Consider the following 8,375-nt stretch of genomic DNA (forward strand, 5'->3'; position numbering starts at 1 on the left):
ACAGCATCACTATAAATTTTTTCCGTTGGCAAGGAAGTGGACCCAACTCTTTTTGCATTCCTGTTGTACCATAGACTCCATCCCATGTAGGCAAACAGTTTAGCCATGTGTTGGTTTCTTTGTGCAAGAATTCCTTGAAATAAATCATGGAAACTTACAAACCTTTCTGATAGGAATTTTCTGCAACATTCAAAATCCCACTAGATATGCTTCACTGATTGGCAGCCCCACAATGCGTGTAAACAATCTTCAGCTTCTTCTCCACATTGATCACACGTTGGGTCTGTCACTATTTTCCGCCTCTGCAAGTTCTTTTTTGTTGGGAGTGAATCATTAGCTGCTCTCCAAATGAAATGGAGAATTTTATTGGGAATGTTTAAGGACCAAATCTCATTCCAGAATTGTTTGTGGGTCGTTGGGTTGGAGGAGCCAGGGCAAGATTCTTCAGCCTTTCTTAATAAGACTCGGTATGCTGATTTGGTTGTGTAGTATCCTAACTGAGTTTCAGCCCATATCAGTTTGTCATCTGTGGCTTCTAGGCTCAAAGGGAGCTTTATGATTGCATCCGCTTCATGAGGAAGGAATTCATCACGTATAATATCTTCAAGCCAACACCTATTGTCCTCATCTATCAAGGCGCAGACCCGGCTGTTGTTGGGAAAATTCTTCTGAGGAGATATGACTCGGCTGGAATGCAAGTCAAGCAGCCAGCTGTCTCCTCGGATCTGAACTGATTTCCCATCTCCAATCCTCCATTTTGAACCCAAACGAACCAACTTTCTAGCTTGCAAAATACTTTGCCAGGCGTAAGAAACTTTCTCCTTCACCCCATCCTCTAGTATTGTGCAATTGGGAAAATACCTTGCTTTAAAGACTTTGTAAAACAGTGAGTCTTTGTTGTGGAGCAACCGCCATATCTGTTTTCCCAACATGGCTAAATTGAAATTCTCTATGTCCTTAAAACCCAATCCTCCTTGGCACTTCGGCTTGCATAATTTTTTCCATTCCACCCAATGTACCTTCCGAGCTTCTCCCTTATAACCCCACCAGAATTTTCTAATTAAGGACTCAATATCCTTGCATAGAATTTTTGGGAGTTTGAAACATGTCATGGTGTAAGTGGGCATGGCTTGTAAAACCGCTTTTATTAGGACTTCTCTTCCACCTTGTGACAATAGCCTCTCCTTCCAACCCTGCATTTTGTGCCAAATCCTTTCTCTAATATAGCTGAAGCTTTGTTTCTTCCCCCTTCCCACAAATGAGGGTAAACCAAGGTATTTGTCATAGTTGGTTGTGGCTGCCACTCCTAGCAAGTTTTTATCTCTTCTTGCATCACTGGCTCGGTATTGGGACTGAAAAAGAGTTGGGTTTTGCCCCGGTTTATTTGCTGCCCAGAAGCATCTTCATATTGCTCCAAAATGTCCAAGATGTATGTGCACTCCTGTGAATTTGCCCGGCAAAATAGCAAGTTGTCATCCGCAAAGAACAGGTGTGAGATTTTTGGGGCTGCACTACATAGCGAGACTCCTTGAATTGCACCCGACCTTTCAGCTTGTTGTAGAAGAGAATGTAACCCCTTTGCACACAATAGAAACAAATAAGCTTGTTGTAGTAAACGTTTCACCATTCTACAATTCTATCATTGGTTGAATACATGACCTCCCTTATGTCAAATTAAGGGGGAGAGATGTAAATCAATATCTATATATAAAAAGAAAATGTGTGAGAACATAAGGTGCTGTAATGTGGCGCAATATAATAGAATTCCATCATTTAGCTTTGCACCTCATCATCTTTTAATCCTCATATAACACTCTTTAGCCTTCTACCTAATGAAAGCTTTATATTAATTTATTTATTTAACTTTCCACCTAATTTTATCCTCCTACCAAAATTTAGCCTTCCACCTAATCAAAACTTTAAATTAATCATCTATTTAACCTTCCACCTAAGCAAAGATTTTATTAATTTATTTATTTTGTATTTTTTTTTTTTGTATTCAACAATAAATAATTTTCTCTCCTTAAAATTTATATTAAAAAATAATTATGGAAACCACTTAGCATGATATGTATGTACTTATGTATGTATTGAAAAAAAAAAAAAAAAAAAACATGTAAATGCCAAGCCAATTAAAAAATGGAGTAGAGTATTTGAGTAAAAAATAAAACTATTGGAAAATGGAGGCTGTAAGGCTGCACACCAAAGGAGGCTCAAGCCTATGGCCATATACAAGAAAAGGATAGTCAAGAAGATGTGTTCTATATACATGGAATCCTCAATAAAATTTTACAGTGGAAGTATTAGTAGTAAAAAGTCTAATGGCACAATAATTATCCATAATATGGATAGCTGTAAAAGCAATGGTGGAGCCAGAATTTAACATTGGTAACATACTTACGTCCCCAAACACCCATTGTGGGTGGATAAAGCTTGACCTAGACTGAACTTGAGCTGAGGGCTGAGGCCCATGGATTTGTAGCCCAACCCACATGTGAAGGGCCTGAATTGGATCATTGTATGTGACTATGTTAAGATCTAAATAGATCAATCTTGCTCCTCGAGGAAGAGAAGTAGTGCCAAGGAGAATTAATGTTTTAGGGGAGTCTGTAATTTGAGCACGAATTTCGATACAGGTTTCAAGTTAGAAGGGAATCATCGCAGCGACAGAGCAAGGGGACCCACCCCCTAGTACAAGATTAGACGTGCTAGAATAATGGCCTAGACTCAAAGTGCCATCAGACCTGGCAAGTGGAGGGACTTATGCACAGGTGGAATATTCCCATCATTGTTGACCCATTAACATGAGTGTTGTTGAGGTCCAAAAAATCACAACACCAAGGCCCAAAGAAATAACATAATGGGCCATGAAAAAGTGAATCTAAAAAAGATTAAGCTTACCATAAGGGAAAAGGATGATAAGCCCAAAACCCACATTGGATAGGCCTTAGAACTCATAAAATAAAGGGAAGAAAGAGAGAAGGCCCAGCCTGCCTAGACTAGAGAATTGGAGAGAGTCTTGTGAGAAGAACTAAGGTGGGATCTCGGAGGCTGTCAAAAGTTCGGGATCCCCAGGACGTGTAAGATAGGATTAAGACAGCTCAAAGGGGAATACCAAAAAGGCACAAGAAACAAAGGGTAGATATGTCCTTTTCAAGCGACCAGTGATGCAGCAAGAAAGCTGAAGGCTTAGGATAGCCATTCATGAGCAAAGAGATGGTACCTCAGGGAACCCAGAATGAGAAGCTATAAAGGGAAGTAGCAGGGAAAACCTTCGACCCAGCAGGAATGGATTCTGCCCATTTGGGAAAAATGACAAAAAAAGAGAACGACCAAAAGCTGAGTTTGAAAGGGTGAAAAGCTTGGAAAGAAACAAGAAATCAAGAACTGCCCCCTAAGCACACCCTGTAATAAAAAGTCAGCCATAGGCTTTCAAAGAAATAGCACCAAAAGGAGGAAATTATGAGGAACAGGGAAAAAATCAGTCTTTTGGGTGATAGGCACATAATGGGCTCTGGTACCCAGAGGAGCAAGGGAGGGGAATCAATAGGACCCGGGGCCCTTGGAATGACACTATAAAAAGGGGAGGGATCATAACGAAAGAGGTAGAAGAAAACTCGGCTAGAACTCAAAAGAGTAGAAAAGGAGAGAGAGACATTTCTAGGTATCCCAGACGGCCACTATAGAATATACTTGGATTCAAAAGGATTCAAATTTTGCAAGTCTTAGAGGCTTGAATAGTCATTTTAGTCTGTAATTTTTGAGTTTATTTGGACCTTGTAACATGTCTTAGTGAGCATTTTGTAATTTGTAATTGAAAAAAGACAACGACATATTTAATATTGACTTGAGGATCTTTAACATTTATTCGTGTCCTCTGTTATTACATTTGTTGTCTTCTTTTACGTTTGCTTGCTATTCCAATATATTCTTGCTTGCTAGCATGTATTTCTTGTAGGATCCCCGCTTTGTGCATCACTTGGTTTGTAAACAGCCATTTAGCTGTGGTGAATCAAGCCCAGTCCCTTCAAACCACAACAACCGAGCCTAGGGTCCTTACTTTAATTTGGGCCTGGAATTTGTCAAAAAAAAAAAAGGACTCACACATTTTGGCCACTCCACTAGGAACTAGGTAAAGGAGAGGGAAGAAGCAGTCTTTTTGCAGAGCATGGCTCCAAGACAAAGGAACAACAAAGGAACCAATGTGCCACCTGCCCTCTGAGCCCGTGGGAGAAAATGAAGTGACCTCTAGACAGAGGAATGACGTGCCTTTGTTAGAACAGGAAATTGTTTCAAGCCAAAGACGTGCAAGAAAAAAGCCAGATCCTATGGCTCGAATGGCAGAAATGTTGAAAGATTTGTAGCAAGAAATTCACCTTCTCAAAGAAGGCAGGACACAGGAAATCAGGGACAATATCCCTCCTGTGGTCAACTAGGACAGAGCCCAACTGGAGGGTGGGTCAGCCGTAGGAGGGGGTGGCAACCCCCAGTACCTGACGTTGCCGGATGTTAATGCTCTTTTGGATCAATTTTCCCGGGATCCCCCATTCCCACCAGAACCCCTTAGCAAGCCATATCCCAAAAAATATGAACCTCTGAAGTTCCATCCTTTTGACGGAAGAAATGGAAGTGCTACGAAACACGTGAGTAGATTTATCCACACTATGGGCCCCTATGCAGGAGACAGAGAACTGTGCCTAAGGGAGTTTGCTAAGTCCCTAGTGGACAGAGCATATACTTGGTACACCACGCTGAGACCTGGGTCCATTAAGATTTGGGATGAAATGATGGAAAGGTTCTGTACAAAGTATTACCCTGGTGAGGACAAGTTCACTTTCCAAAACCTTTAGATGGTAAGACAAAGGCCTAGAGAAGATCCTGTCCAATTCATCAAAAGATTTGAAGATATTTCTCTAGACTGTTATAGAGACCATGAAGAAAAGGAACTCGTGGAGACCTGCATCTTCAACATGCTCTTTGATTACAAGCTCAACCTTGAAAATTTATGCATCAGTCAGTTTACTGACCTATTACAAAGAACTAAAAGGACAACCCAAACTATGAGAACAAAGAGGGTGCCAATACCCCAAGCCATGACAGCATTAGTGGGAGAAAAAAGGAAGAGGCCCAACAGGAAAGTGTTCGAGGAACCACCAATAATCCCATGTACCGCAGAGGAATTGAACCATGTCCTAAACAAATAGATTAGGGATGGAATTGTTAGGCCTTTTACCGTGTCCAGGCCATCGACAAAGGAAGAAAGGAAGAACCCCTTGTTCTACAGGATTCATAATTATGTCAAGCACTCTACCAAGGACTGTTGGACCCTTCGTAGGCTCTTTCACAAAAAGCTAAGAGAAGGAACCCTAGAGCTCACTCAAAAGGAGCCAGAAGTACAAAGGAACCCCCTGCCCAACCACAAAAGGAAGGGGTGGTGGCTGTAGTGATCCATGGGAACCCAACAAAAGCAGAAGAATTTGAAGGATCCTTCCACCCGAGCACAGTCAGGACTTTCCAGAAGAATCCCAAGTTCAGGTCACTATTTAACCAGTTAGGATTTGGACCAGAAGCAAGAAGGGTGGCCATAGAGTTTCTCATGAGTATAGCAGCAGATTCAGGAATAGAATGTTTCACAGCAGAATCTCATGCTAGTCGAGCTTACTTGGAGACAACCAATGCAATAACCTTATTGATGAGGACATGGAGGTTGAGCATCCAGACCACTGTAGACCCCTTTATCTAATGGCCACCATAAATGATGTCCAAGTTAGAAGAGCATTAGTAGGCACAGGGGCATCACTCAACCTCATAGCCCTGAGTACCCTGGAAGCCGTAGGCCTGACTGGCAGGAGGATCTTGGGGGCTCTTATGGAGATAATAGAATTTGGAGGATTAGCAGAATCAATTGAAGGATATGTGCAGCTGGCCTTAAGAGTGGGACCAATAGTGGCTCTGACAAGATTTCATGTGATCAATTTAGAGGTTTCTTACCATGTACTATTGGGACGCCCATGGCTCCATAAGCACCGTCTTATTCCATCTACGTACCATCAATGTGTTAAAGGAATTTTGAATGGGAGGCCCGTAAGAATCCCTGCCAACCATAACCCTTTCAGCCAGGGAGAGGTGAGCTTTGTGGAAACAATGTTTTATGATGAATTGGAACTAGATGATGAGACTCCCACGTCCGGGGCCCTAGGAGCACCTATCCTGGAAGAAGAAGAGGGAGGAGGTACACATGACCTGAGAAACCCCTTGGAAAGGAAAAGGCAAAAGCGGGAACCCAGCACCTCAGGATCCCCAAAATGTACTGTAGTGTGAGAACCCAAAGGAAGACTGATTTATTGTTTGTGAAAGCGTGCGGGGCCTGAATGCGTCATATAGGAGGATCTCGAACCACCAAATTGTATGACGGCCCAAGAAGAAATCCCAGGGGAACCAGTTGAGGAGACTCAAATTCAACCTGAGGAGGAACTAAGAGAAATAAACTTGGGAGCCAAGTTGGGATCCCAGAAGCTTGTTTTCATTAGTAGTCAGCTAGCAACACAAGAAAAGGAGCAATTAGTGACCTTAGTCCAGAAATACATGGATGTGTTTGCATGTACCTATGATGAAATGCCGGGTCTGGACCTGGGACTGGTGGTCCATTCTCTCAACGTGGACCCGGGAGTCAAGCCAGTAGTCCAACCAGTTAGGGTCTTTCACACTGATGTAGAAGCTTAGATAACTCAAGAAGTCAAGAAACTACTAGCAGCTGGTTTTATCAAGCCTATCCAGCACCCTAAGTGGCTTTCATAGTACCCGTGAAGAAAAAGAATGGCCAAATCCGTTGCTGTGTGGACTTATGCAACTTGAACAAGGCATGTCCAAAAGATGAGTTCCCTTTGCCTAACATCGACCTCCTTATGGACTCGGTTGTAGGAAACTCTATGTTTTCATTCATGGATGGGTATAGTGGGTACAACCAAATTCGCATAGCTGCCAAAGATGCGGAGAAGACAACATTTAGGACTCCAATTGGGAATTTTTATTACACTGTGATGCTCTTTGGCCTCAAAAATGTAGGAGCCATGTACCTGCGTACCATGACAGCCATCTTCCATGACATGATGCATAAGGAGATGGAAGACTATGTGGATGATATTGTGGTAAAATCAAAAACTAGAACGAGATACCTTCAGATACTTGAGCAAGTTTTTGAAAGGTGCAGGAGGTACGAACTACGCATGAACCCCATGAATTGTGCCTTTGGGATATCTGTTGGAAAATTTCTTAGGTTCCTAGTACATCACAGAGGCATAAGTGTGGATCCAGCAAAAGCCACAGCCATTGCAACAATGAAAAGGCCTACAACAGTAAATGAGCTCAAAAGCTTCTTGGGGAGAGTCTCCTACATCAGGTTTGTGCCAGGATTGCCAGGATTGGCTTCAGGAGCTGAGACTAGGTACCATCACTTTGAAGGAGGAAATTATTAACCACGTCCTCCAAAGTGATGGTAAGCTCGCCAACAGAAAAGAAGAATGTGTGGAGAGAAGGGCACTAGCGTCGCACTAAGTGTCTAAGGCCTTTGGCGTCCTTAAAACTTTCTAGATTCCTAGAAATAGCTACTAATTTCAGGATCCCAGCACACTCCAAACAACTCACAAATTCACCATCAGAAGGCTTCTTGTCCACCCAATTGGACCAACCAATAATCTTCCCCGGGACGAAATCGAAGAAGATGGGAATAGCCTCGTGAGATTCTCGCCTAATTTATAGATCTAAAATTTCCCTTGGAGTTGGAACCTGGGCGGAACTGGCAAACCTAGATTGGCCAGAAAATACCCAAGTATGAGGGGAGGGAGGAGCTTTACCGTGGGACACCTGAAGGAAGAACAGGCTGGGGGTGTACCAGGGATCCCGTAAAGGGAAGGCTGGGCGCTCCATAACCTCCTACACCTCACCATGTGTAGACCCAGAAGAGATTTCACCTTCAGAAGGATTGGGAGTACGCTTCCTCCTTTTTTGTGAGGAAGAAGTAGTCATGGAACAACAATGTAGCGGAAAACAAAGAAATTAAAGGGTGAAGGACAAAGAAGAAGGGACAGAGAAACAAAAGTTGGAAGGATGAAGATAAGCTTAAGAGTAAAAATCTCTAGAAGTGAAAAGATGGTTTGAAGTAACGGCAATAATGGCGTAGGGGGCAGTTGGAGAAGAAGATGTATTGAAAGACGCACTAGTTGCCAATATTTAATTTCATAAAATGGAGTTATTGGCAGTTATTAATGGAGTTACGGGGAACATAAAAAGTGGATGGGGAATTTTTACTCAAACATTTAACTGTCACGTTCCATGCAAAGAGGGGAAGTTGTAAAAAGAAGTATAACACGTAAAAA

The sequence above is a fragment of the Quercus lobata genome, chromosome 4 (genome assembly GCF_001633185.2).
Source record: "Quercus lobata isolate SW786 chromosome 4, ValleyOak3.0 Primary Assembly, whole genome shotgun sequence".
Taxonomy (NCBI): domain Eukaryota; kingdom Viridiplantae; phylum Streptophyta; class Magnoliopsida; order Fagales; family Fagaceae; genus Quercus; species Quercus lobata.